Source organism: Camellia sinensis, chromosome 8, assembly GCF_055761805.1.
Source record: "Camellia sinensis isolate YWXY chromosome 8, ASM5576180v1, whole genome shotgun sequence".
NCBI classification, from domain to species: Eukaryota; Viridiplantae; Streptophyta; class Magnoliopsida; order Ericales; family Theaceae; genus Camellia; species Camellia sinensis.
In genome coordinates, this window is record NC_138968.1 from 5,817,405 (window position 1) to 5,831,135 (window position 13,731).

Sequence of the window (13,731 nt, forward strand, 5' to 3'; positions counted from 1 at the left end):
CACCTATACGGATTCTCCTGCACAGTGGCAGATATGTAAATACGGCGGTTACTTACAATTTCTCGCGCGTTACGTTTCGAACACTCGAACACCTATACGGATTCTCTTGCACAGTGGCAGATATGTAAATACGGCGTTTACTTACAATTTCTCGCGCGTTACATTTCGAACACTCGAACACCAAAACGGATTCTCCTGCATAGTGGCAGATATGTAAATACGGCGTTTACTTACAATTTCTCGTGCGTTACGGCTTGAACACTCGAACACCTATACGGATTCTCCTGCACAGTGGCAGATATGTAAATACGGCGTTTAATTCCAATTTCTCACGTGTTACGTTTCGAACACTCGAACACCTATACGGATTCTCCTGCACCGTGGCAGATATGTAAATACGGCGTTTACTTACAATTTCTCGCGCGTTACGGTTCGAACACTCGAACACCTATACGGATTCTCCTGCACAGTGGCAGATATGTAAATACGGCGTTTACTTATAATTTCTCCCGCGTTACGGTTCGAACATTCGAACACCCATACGCATTCTCCTGCACAGTGGCAGATATGTAAATACGGCGTTTACTTATAATTTCTCCCGCGTAACGGTTCGAACATTCGAACACCCATACGCATTCTCCTGCACAGTGGCAGATATGTAAATACGGCGTTTACTTAAAATTTCTCGCGCGTTACGTTTCGAACACTCGAACACCAAGACGGATTCTCCTGCTCAGTGGCAGATATGTAAATACGGCGTTTACTTACAATTTCTCGCACGTTATGTTTCGCACACTCGAACACCTATACGGATTCTCCTGCATAGTGGCAGATACGTAAATACGGTGTTTACTTACAATTTCTCGCGCGTTACGTTTCGAACACTCGAACACCTATTCGGATTCTCCTGTATAGTGGCAGATATGTAAATACGGCGTTTACTTACAATTTCTCGCGCGTTACGTTTCGAACACTCGAACACCTATACAGATTCTCCTGCACAGTGGCAGATATGTAAATACGGCGTTTACTTACAATTTCTCGCGCGTTACCTTTCGAACACTCGAACACCTATACGGATTCTCCTGCACAGTGGCAGATATGTAAATACGGCGTTTACTTACAATTTCTCGTGCGTTACGGCTTGAACACTCGAACACCTACACGGATTCTCCTGCACAGTGGCAGATATGTAAATACGGCATTTATTTACAATTTCTCACGCGTTACGTTTCGAACACTCGAACACCTATACGGATTCTCCTGTACAGTGGCAGATATGTAAATACGGCGTTTACTTACAATTTCTCGCGCGTTACGGTTCGAACACTCGAACACCTATACGGATTCTCCTGCCAAGTGGAAGATATGTAAATACGGCGTTTACTTATAATTTCTCCCGCGTTACGGTTCGAACATTCGAACACCCATACGCATTCTCCTGCACAGTGGCAGATATGTAAATACGGCGTTTACTTATAATTTCTCCCGCGTAACGGTTCGAACATTCGAACACCCATACGCATTCTCCTGCACAGTGGCAGATATGTAAATACGGCGTTTACTTAAAATTTCTCCCGCGTTACGGTTCGAACATTCGAACACCGATACGCATTCTCCTGCAGAGTGGCAGATATGTAAATACGGCGTTTACTTAAAATTTCTCGCGCGTTACGTTTCGAACACTCGAACACCTAGACGGATTCTCCTGCTCAGTGGCAGATATGTAAATACGGCGTTTACTTACAATTTCTCGCGCGTTATGTTTCGCACACTCGAACACCTATACGGATTCTCCTGCATAGTGGCAGATACGTAAATACGGTGTTTACTTACAATTTCTCGCGCGTTACGATTCGAACACTCGAACACCTATACGGATTCTCCTGCACAGTGGCAGATATGTAAATACGGCGTTTACTTACAATTTCTCGCGCGTTACGGTTCGAACACTCGAACACCTATACGGATTCTCCTGCACAGTGGCAGATATGTAAATACGGCGTTTACTTAAAATTTCTCCCGCGTTACGGTTCGAACATTCGAACACCCATGCGCATTCTCCTGCACAGTGGCAGATATGTAAATACGGCGTTTACTTAAAATTTCTCGCGCGTTACGTTTCGAACACTCGAACACCTAGACGGATTCTCCTGCTCAGTGGCAGATATGTAAATACGGCGTTTACTTACAATTTCTCGCGCGTTATGTTTCGCACACTCGAACACCTATACGGATTCTCCTGCATAGTGGCAGATACGTAAATACGGTGTTTACTTACAATTTCTCGCGCGTTACGTTTCGAACACTCGAACACCTATACGGATTCTCCTGCACAGTGGCAGATATGTAAATACGGTGTTTACTTACAATTTCTCGCGCGTTATGTTTCGAACACTCGAACACCTATACGGATTCTCCTGCACAGTGGCAGATATGTAAATACGGCGTTTACATACAATTTCTCGCGCGTTACGGTTCGAACACTCGAACACCTATTCGGATTCTCCTGTACAGTGGCAGATATGTAAATACGGCGTTTACTTACAATTTCTCGCGCGTTACGTTTCGAACACTCGAACACCTATACGGATTTTCCTGCATAGTGGCAGATATGTAAATACGGCGTTTACTTACAATTTCTCGCGCGTTACCTTTCGAACACTCGAACACCTATACGGATTCTCCTGCACAGTGGCAGATATGTAAATACGGCGTTTACTTATAATTTCTCCCGCGTTACGGTTCGAACATTCGAACACCCATACGCATTCTCCTGCACAGTGGCAGATATGTAAATACGGCGTTTACTTATAATTTCTCCCGCGTTACGGTTCGAACATTCGAACACCCATACGCATTCTCCTGCACAGTGGCAGATATGTAAATACGGCGTTAACTTAACATTTCTCGCGCGTTACGTTTCGAACACTCGAACACCTAGACGGATTCTCCTGCTCAGTGGCAGATATGTAAATACGGCGTTTACTTACAATTTCTCGCGCGTTATGTTTCGCACACTCGAACACCTATACGGATTCTCCTGCATAGTGGCAGATACGTAAATACGGCGTTTACTTACAATTTCTCGCGCGTTACGTTTCGAACACTCAAACACCTATACGGATTCTCCTGCACAGTGGCAGATATGTAAATACGGCGTTTACTTACAGTTTCTCCCGCGTTACGGTTCGAACACTCGAACACCTATACGGATTCTCCTGCACAGTGGCAGATATGTAAATACGGCGTTTACATACAATTTCTCGCGCGTTACGTTTCGAACACTCGAACACCTATACGGATTCTCCTGCACAGTGGCAGAAATGTAAATACGGCGTTTACTTACAATTTCTCGCGCGTTACATTTCGAACACTCGAACACCTATACGGATTCTCCTGCATAGTGGCAGATATGTAAATACGGCGTTTACTTACAATTTCTCGTGCGTTACGGCTTGAACACTCGAACACCTACACGGATTCTCCTGCACAGTGGCAGATATGTAAATACGGCATTTATTTAAAATTTCTCACGCGTTACGTTTCGAACACTCGAACACCTATACGGATTCTCCTGTACAGTGGCAGATATGTAAATACGGCGTTTAATTCCAATTTCTCACGTGTTACGTTTCGAACACTCGAACACCTATACGGATTCTCCTGCACAGTGGCAGATATGTAAATACGGCGTTTACTTACAATTTCTCGCGCGTTACGGTTCGAACACTCGAACACCTATACAGATTCTCCTGCACAGTGGCAGATATGTAAATACGGCGTTTACTTATAATTTCTCCCGCGTTACGGTTCGAACATTCGAACACCCATACGCATTCTCCTGCACAGTGGCAGATATGTAAATACGGCGTTTACTTATAATTTCTCCCGCGTAACGGTTCGAACATTCGAACACCCATACGCATTCTCCTGCACAGTGGCAGATATGTAAATACGGCGTTTACTTAAAATTTCTCGCGCGTTACGTTTCGAACACTCGAACACCAAGACGGATTCTCCTGCTCAGTGGCAGATATGTAAATACGGCGTTTACTTACAATTTCTCGCACGTTATGTTTCGCACACTCGAACACCTATACGGATTCTCCTGCATAGTGGCAGATACGTAAATACGGTGTTTACTTACAATTTCTCGCGCGTTACGTTTCGAACACTCGAACACCTATACGGATTCTCCTGCACAGTGGCAGATATGTAAATACGGTGTTTACTTACAATTTCTCGCGCGTTATGTTTCGAACACTCGAACACCTATACGGATTCTCCTGCACAGTGGCAGATATGTAAATACGGCGTTTACATACAATTTCTCGCGCGTTACGGTTCGAACACTCGAACACCTATTCGGATTCTCCTGTATAGTGGCAGATATGTAAATACGGCGTTTACTTACAATTTCTCGCGCGTTACGTTTCGAACACTCGAACACCTATACAGATTCTCCTGCACAGTGGCAGATATGTAAATACGGCGTTTACTTACAATTTCTCGCGCGTTACCTTTCGAACACTCGAACACCTATACGGATTCTCCTGCACAGTGGCAGATATGTAAATACGGCGTTTACTTACAATTTCTCGTGCGTTACGGCTTGAACACTCGAACACCTACACGGATTCTCCTGCACAGTGGCAGATATGTAAATACGGCATTTATTTACAATTTCTCACGCGTTACGTTTCGAACACTCGAACACCTATACGGATTCTCCTGTACAGTGGCAGATATGTAAATACGGCGTTTACTTACAATTTCTCGCGCGTTACGGTTCGAACACTCGAACACCTATACGGATTCTCCTGCACAGTGGAAGATATGTAAATACGGCGTTTACTTATAATTTCTCCCGCGTTACGGTTCGAACATTCGAACACCCATACGCATTCTCCTGCACAGTGGCAGATATGTAAATACGGCGTTTACTTATAATTTCTCCCGCGTAACGGTTCGAACATTCGAACACCCATACGCATTCTCCTGCACAGTGGCAGATTTGTAAATACGGCGTTTACTTAAAATTTCTCCCGCGTTACGGTTCGAACATTCGAACACCCATACGCATTCTCCTGCAGAGTGGCAGATATGTAAATACGGCGTTTACTTAAAATTTCTCGCGCGTTACGTTTCGAACACTCGAACACCTAGACGGATTCTCCTGCTCAGTGGCAGATATGTAAATACGGCGTTTACTTACAATTTCTCGCGCGTTATGTTTCGCACACTCGAACACCTATATGGATTCTCCTGCATAGTGGCAGATACGTAAATACGGTGTTTACTTACAATTTCTCGCGCGTTACGATTCGAACACTCGAACACCTATACGGATTCTCCTGCACAGTGGCAGATATGTAAATACGGCGTTTACTTACAATTTCTCGCGCGTTACGGTTCGAACACTCGAACACCTATACGGATTCTCCTGCACAGTGGCAGATATGTAAATACGGCGTTTACTTAAAATTTCTCCCGCGTTACGGTTCGAACATTCGAACACCCATACGCATTCTCCTGCACAGTGGCAGATATGTAAATACGGCGTTTACTTAAAATTTGTCGCGCGTTACGTTTCGAACACTCGAACACCTAGACGGATTCTCCTGCTCAGTGGCAGATATGTAAATACGGCGTTTACTTACAATTTCTCGCGCGTTATGTTTCGCACACTCGAACACCTATACGGATTCTCCTGCAGAGTGGCAGATACGTAAATACGGTGTTTACTTACAATTTCTCGCGCGTTACGTTTCGAACACTCGAACACCTATACGGATTCTCCTGCACAGTGGCAGATATGTAAATACGGTGTTTACTTACAATTTCTCGCGCGTTATGTTTCGAACACTCGAACACCTATACGGATTCTCCTGCACAGTGGCAGATATGTAAATACGGCGTTTACATACAATTTCTCGCGCGTTACGGTTCGAACACTCGAACACCTATTCGGATTCTCCTGTACAGTGGCAGATATGTAAATACGGCGTTTACTTACAATTTCTCGCGCGTTACGTTTCGAACACTCGAACACCTATACGGATTTTCCTACACAGTGGCAGATATGTAAATACGGCGTTTACTTACAATTTCTCGCGCGTTACCTTTCGAACACTCGAACACCTATACGGATTCTCCTGCACAGTGGCAGATATGTAAATACGGCGTTTACTTATAATTTCTCCCGCGTTACGGTTCGAACATTCGAACACCCATACGCATTCTCCTGCACAGTGGCAGATATGTAAATACGGCGTTTACTTATAATTTCTCCCGCGTTACGGTTCGAACATTCGAACACCCATACGCATTCTCCTGCACAGTGGCAGATATGTAAATACGGCGTTAACTTAACATTTCTCGCGCGTTACGTTTCGAACACTCGAACACCTAGACGGATTCTCCTGCTCAGTGGCAGATATGTAAATACGGCGTTTACTTACAATTTCTCGCGCGTTATGTTTCACACACTCGAACACCTATACGGATTCTCCTACATAGTGGCAGATACGTAAATACGGCGTTTACTTACAATTTCTCGCGCGTTACGTTTCGAACACTCAAACACCTATACGGATTCTCCTGCACAGTGGCAGATATGTAAATACGGCGTTTACTTACAGTTTCTCCCGCGTTACGGTTCGAACACTCGAACACCTATACGGATTCTCCTGCATAGTGGCAGATATGTAAATACGGCGTTTACATACAATTTCTCGCGCGTTACGTTTCGAACACTCGAACACCTATACGGATTCTCCTGCACAGTGGCAGAAATGTAAATACGGCGTTTACTTACAATTTCTCGCGCGTTACATTTCGAACACTCGAACACCTATACGGATTGTCCTGCATAGTGGCAGATATGTAAATACGGCGTTTACTTACAATTTCTCGTGCGTTACGGCTTGAACACTCGAACACCTACACGGATTCTCCTGCACAGTGGCAGATATGTAAATACGGCATTTATTTAAAATTTCTCACGCATTACGTTTCGAACACTCGAACACCTATACGGATTCTCCTGTACAGTGGCAGATATGTAAATACGGCGTTTACTTACAATTTCTCGCGCGTTACGGTTCGAACCCTCGAACACCTATACGGATTCTCCTGCACAGTGGCAGATATGTAAATACGGCGTTTACTTATAATTTCTCCCGCGTTACGGTTCGAACATTCGAACACCCATACGCATTCTCCTGCACAGTGGCAGATATGTAAATACGGCGTTTACTTAAAATTTCTCGCGCGTTACGTTTCGAACACTCGAACACCTATACAGATTCTCCTGCACAGTGGCAGATATGTAAATACGGCGTTTACTTACAATTTCTCGCGCGTTATGTTTCGCACACTCGAACACCTATACGGATTCTCCTGCACAGTGGCAGATACGTAAATACGGTGTTTACTTACAATTTCTCGCGCGTTACGTTTCGAACACTCGAACACCTATACGGATTCTCCTGCACAGTGGCAGAAATGTAAATACGGCGTTTACTTACAATTTCTCGCGCGTTACATTTCGAACACTCGAACACCTATACGGATTCTCCTGCATAGTGGCAGATATGTAAATACGGCGTTTACTTACAATTTCTCGTGCGTTACGGCTTGAACACTCGAACACCTATACGGATTCTCCTGCACAGTGGCAGATATGTAAATACGGCGTTTAATTACAATTTCTCACGCGTTACGTTTCGAACACTCGAACACCTATACGGATTCTCCTACACAGTGGCAGATATGTAGATACGGCGTTTACTTACAATTTCTCGCGCGTTACGGTTCGAATCCTCGAACACCTATACGGATTCTCCTGCACAGTGGCAGATATGTAAATACGGCGTTTACTTATAATTTCTCCCGCGTTACGGTTCGAACATTCGAACACCCATACGCATTCTCCTGCACAGTGGCAGATATGTAAATACGGCGTTTACTTAAAATTTCTCGCGCGTTACGTTTCGAACACTCGAACACCTATAAGGATTCTCCTGCTCAGTGGCAGATATGTAAATACGGCGTTTACTTACAATTTCTCGCGCGTTATGTTTCGCACACTCGAACACCTATACGGATTCTCCTGCACAGTGGCAGATACGTAAATACGGTGTTTACTTACAATTTCTCGCGCGTTACGTTTCGAACACTCGAACACCTATACGGATTCTCCTGCACAGTGGTAGAAATGTAAATACGGCGTTTACTTACAATTTCTCGCGCATTACATTTCGAACACTCGAACACCTATACGGATTCTCCTGCACAGTGGCAGATATGTAAATACGGCGTTTACTTACAATTTCTCGCGCGTTATGTTTCGAACACTCGAACACCTATACGGATTCTCCTGCACAGTGGAAGATATGTAAATACGGCGTTTACTTACAATTTCTCGCGCGTTACGGTTCGAACACTAGAACACCTATACGGATTCTCCTGCACAGTGGCAGATATGTAAATACGGCGTTTACTTACAATTTCTCGCGCGTTACGTTTCGAACACTCGAACACCTATACGGATTCTCTTGCACAGTGGCAGATATGTAAATACGGCGTTTACTTACAATTTCTCGCGTGTTACATTTCGAACACTCGAACACCTAAACGGATTCTCCTGCATAGTGGCAGATATTTTAATACGGCGTTTACTTACAATTTCTCGTGCGTTACGGCTTGAACACTCGAACACCTATACGGATTCTCCTGCACAGTGGCAGATATGTAAATACGGTGTTTAATTACAATTTCTCACGCGTTACGTTTCGAACACTCGAACACCTACACGGATTCTCCTGCACAGTGGCAGATATGTAAATACGGCGTTTACTTACAATTTCTCGCGCGTTACGGTTCGAACACTCGAACACCTATACGGATTCTCCTGCACAGTGGCAGATATGTAAATACGGCGTTTACTTATAATTTCTCCCGCGTTACGGTTCGAACATTCGAACACCCATACGCATTCTCCTACACAGTGGCAGATATGTAAATACGGCGTTTACTTAAAATTTCTTGCGCGTTACGTTTCGAACACTCGAACACCTATAAGGATTCTCCTGCTCAGTGGCAGATATGTAAATACGGCGTTTACTTACAATTTCTCGCGCGTTATGTTTCGCACACTCGAACACCTATACGGATTCTCCTGCACAGTGGCAGATACGTAAATACGGTGTTTACTTACAATTTCTCTCGCGTTACGTTTCGAACACTCGAACACCTATACGGATTCTCCTGCACAGTGGCAGATATGTAAATACGGCGTTTACTTACAATTTCTCGCGCGTTACGTTTCGAACACTCGAACACCTATACGGATTCTCCTACATAGTGGCAGATATGTAAATACGGCGTTTACTTACAATTTCTCGCGCGTTATGTTTCGAACACTCGAGCACCTATACGGATTCTCCTGCACAGTGGCAGATATGTAAATACGGCGTTTACTTACAATTTCTCGCGCGTTATGTTTCGAACACTCGAACACCTATACGGATTCTCCTGCACAGTGGCAGATATGTAAATACGGCGTTTACTTACAATTTCTCGCGCGTTACGGTTCGAACACTCGAACACCTATACGGATTCTCCTGCACAGTGGCAGATATGTAAATACGGCGTTTACTTACAATTTCTCGCGCGTTACGTTTCGAACACTCGAACACCTATACGGATTCTCTTGCACAGTGGCAGATATGTAAATACGGTGTTTACCTACAATTTCTCACGCGTTACGGTTCAAACACTCGAACACGTATACGGATTCTCCTGCACAATGGCAGATATGTAAATACGGCGTTTACTTACAATTTCTCGTGCGTTACGGCTTGAACACTCGAACACCTATACGGATTCTCCTGCACAGTGGCAGATATGTAAATACGGCGTTTAATTACAATTTCTCACGTGTTACGTTTCGAACACTCGAACACCTATACGGATTCTCCTGCACAGTGGCAGATATGTAAATACGGCGTTTACTTACAATTTCTCGCGCGTTACGGTTCGAACACTCGAACACCTATACGGATTCTCTTGCACAGTGGCAGATATGTAAATACGGCGTTTACTTATAATTTCTCCCGCGTTACGGTTCGAACATTCGAACACCCATACGCATTCTCCTGCACAGTGGCAGATATGTAAATACGGCGTTTACTTATAATTTCTCCCGCGTAACGGTTCGAACATTCGAACACCCATACGCATTCTCCTGCACAGTGGCAGATATGTAAATACGGCGTTTACTTAAAATTTCTCCCGCGTTACGGTTCGAACATTCGAACACCCATACGCATTCTCCTGCACAGTGGCAGATATGTAAATACGGCGTTTACTTAAAATTTCTCGCGCGTTACGTTTCGAACACTCGAACACCTAGACGGATTCTCCTGCTCAGTGGCAGATATGTAAATACGGCGTTTACTTACAATTTCTCGCGCGTTATGTTTCGCACACTGGAACACCTATACGGATTCTCCTGCATAGTGGCAGATACGTAAATACGGTGTTTACTTACAATTTCTCGCGCGTTACGTTTCGAACACTCGAACACCTATACGGATTCTCCTGCATAGTGGCAGATATGTAAATACGGCGTTTACTTACAATTTCTCGCGCGTTACGGTTCGAACACTCGAACACCTATACGGATTCTCCTGCACAGTGGCAGATATGTAAATACGGCGTTTACTTAAAATTTCTCCCGCGTTACGGTTCGAACATTCGGACACCCATACGCATTCTCCTGCACAGTGGCAGATATGTAAATACGGCGTTTACTTACAATTTCTCGCGCGTTACGTTTCGAACACTCGAACACCTATACGGATTCTCCTGCTCAGTGGCAGATATGTAAATACGGCGTTTACTTACAATTTCTCGCGCGTTACGTTTCGCACACTCGAACACCTATACGGATTCTCCTGCATAGTGGCAGATACGTAAATACGGTGTTTACTTACAATTTCTCGCGCGTTACGTTTCGAACACTCGAACACCTATACGGATTCTCCTGCACAGTGGCAGATATGTAAATACGGCGTTTACTTACAATTTCTCGCGCGTTACGGTTCGAACACTCGAACACCTATACGGATTCTCCTGCACAGTGGCAGATATGTAAATACGGCGTTTACATACAATTTCTCGCGCGTTACGGTTCGAACACTCGAACACCTATTCGGATTCTCCTGTACAGTGGCAGATATGTAAATACGGCGTTTACTTACAATTTCTCGCGCGTTACGTTTCGAACACTCGAACACCTATACGGATTCTCCTGCACAGTGGCAGATATGTAAATATGGCGTTTACTTACAATTTATCACGCGTTACGTTTCGAACTCTGAAACACCTATACGGATTCTCCTGTACAGTGGCAGATATGTAAATACGGCGTTTACTTACAATTTCTTACGCGTTACGTTTCGAACACTCGAACACCTATAGGGATTCTCCTGCACAGTGGCAGATATATAAATACGGCGTTTACTTAAAATTTCTCGCGCGTTACGTTTCGCACACTCGAACAGGTGTACGGATTCTCCTGCACAGTGGCAGATATGTAAATACGGCATTTACTTACAATTTCTCACGCGTTACATTTCGAACACTCGAACACCTATACGGATTCTCCTGCACAGTGGCAGATATGTAAATACGGCGTTTACTTACAATTTCTCGCGCGTTACGTTTCGAACACTCGAACACCTATACGGATTCTCCTGCACAGTGGCAGATATGTAAATACGGCGTTTACTTACAATTTCTCGCGCGTTACGTTTCGAACACTCGAACACCTATACGGATTCTCCTGCCCAGTGGCAGATATGTAAATACGGCGTTTACTTATAATTTCTCCTGCGTTACGGTTCGAACAATCGAACACCTATACGCATTCTCCTGCACAGTGGCAGATATGTAAATACGGCGTTTACTTAAAATTTCTCGCACGTTACGTTTCGAACACTCGAACACCTATACGGATTCTCCTGCACAGTGGCAGATATGTAAATACGGCGTTTACTTACAATTTCTCGCGCGTTACAGTTCGAACACTCGAACTCCTATACGGATTGTCCTGCACAGTGGCAGATACGTAAATACGCCGTTTACTTACAATTTCTCGCGCGTTACGGTTCGAACACTCGAACACCTATACGGATTCTCCTGCACGGTGGCAGATATGTAAATACGGCGTTTAATTACCATTTCTCAAGCACTACGGTTCGAACACTCGAACACCTATACGGATTCTCCTGCACAGTGGCAGATATGTAAATACGGCGTTTACTTACCATTTCTCAAGCATCACGGTTCGAACACTCGAACGGCTATACGGATTCTCCTGCACAGTTGCTGATATGTAAATACGGCGTTTACTTACCATTTCTCAAGCATTACGGTTCGAACACTCGAACACGTATACAGATTCTCCTGCAAAGTGGCAGATATGTAAATACGGCGTTTACTTACAATTTCTCGCGCGTTACGGTTCGAACACTCGAACACCTACACGGATTCTGCTGCACAGTGGCAGATATGTAAATACGGCGTTTACTTACAATTTCTCGCGCGTTACGGTTCGAACACTCGAACACCTATACGGATTCGGCTGCACAGTGGCAGATATGTAAATACGGTGTTTACTTACAATTTCTCGCGCGTTATGTTTCGAACACTCGAACACCTATACGGACTCTCCTGCACAGTGGCTGATATGTAAATACGGCGTTTACTTACAATTTCTCGCGCGTTACGGTTCGAACACTCGAACACCTATACGGATTCTCCTCCACAGTGGCAGATATGTAAATACGGCGTTTACATACAATTTCTCGCGCGTTACGGTTCGAACACTCGAACACCTATTCCGATTCTCCTGTACAGTGGCAGATATGTAAATACGGCGTTTACTTACAATTTCTCGCGCGTTACGTTTCGAACACTCGAACACCTATACGGATTCTCCTGCACAGTGGCAGATATGTAAATATGGCGTTTACTTACAATTTCTCACGCGTTACGTTTCGAACACTGGAACACCTATACGGATTCTCCTGTACAGTGGCAGATATGTAAATACGGCGTTTACTTACAATTTCTTACGCGTTACGTTTCGAACACTCGAACACCTATACGGATTCTCCTGCACAGTGGTAGATATATAAATACGGCGTTTACTTAAAATTTCTCGCGCGTTACGTTTCGCACACTCGAACAGGTGTACGGATTCTCCTGCACAGTGGCAGATATGTAAATACGGCATTTACTTACAATTTCTCACGCGTTACATTTCGAACACTCGAACACCTATACGGATTCTCCTGCACAGTGGCAGATATGTAAATACGGCGTTTACTTACAATTTCTCGCGCGTTACGTTTCGAACACTCGAACACCTATACGGATTCTCCTGCACAGTGGCAGATATGTAAATACGGCGTTTACTTACAATTTCTCGCGCGTTACGTTTCGAACACTCGAACACCTATACGGATTCTCCTGCACAGTGGCAGATATGTAAATACGGCGTTTACTTATAATTTCTCCCGCGTTACGGTTCGAACAATCGAACACCTATACGCATTCTCCTGCACAGTGGCAGATATGTAAATACGGCGTTTACTTAAAATTTCTCGCGCGTTACGTTTCGAACACTCGAACACCTATACGGATTCTCCTGCACAG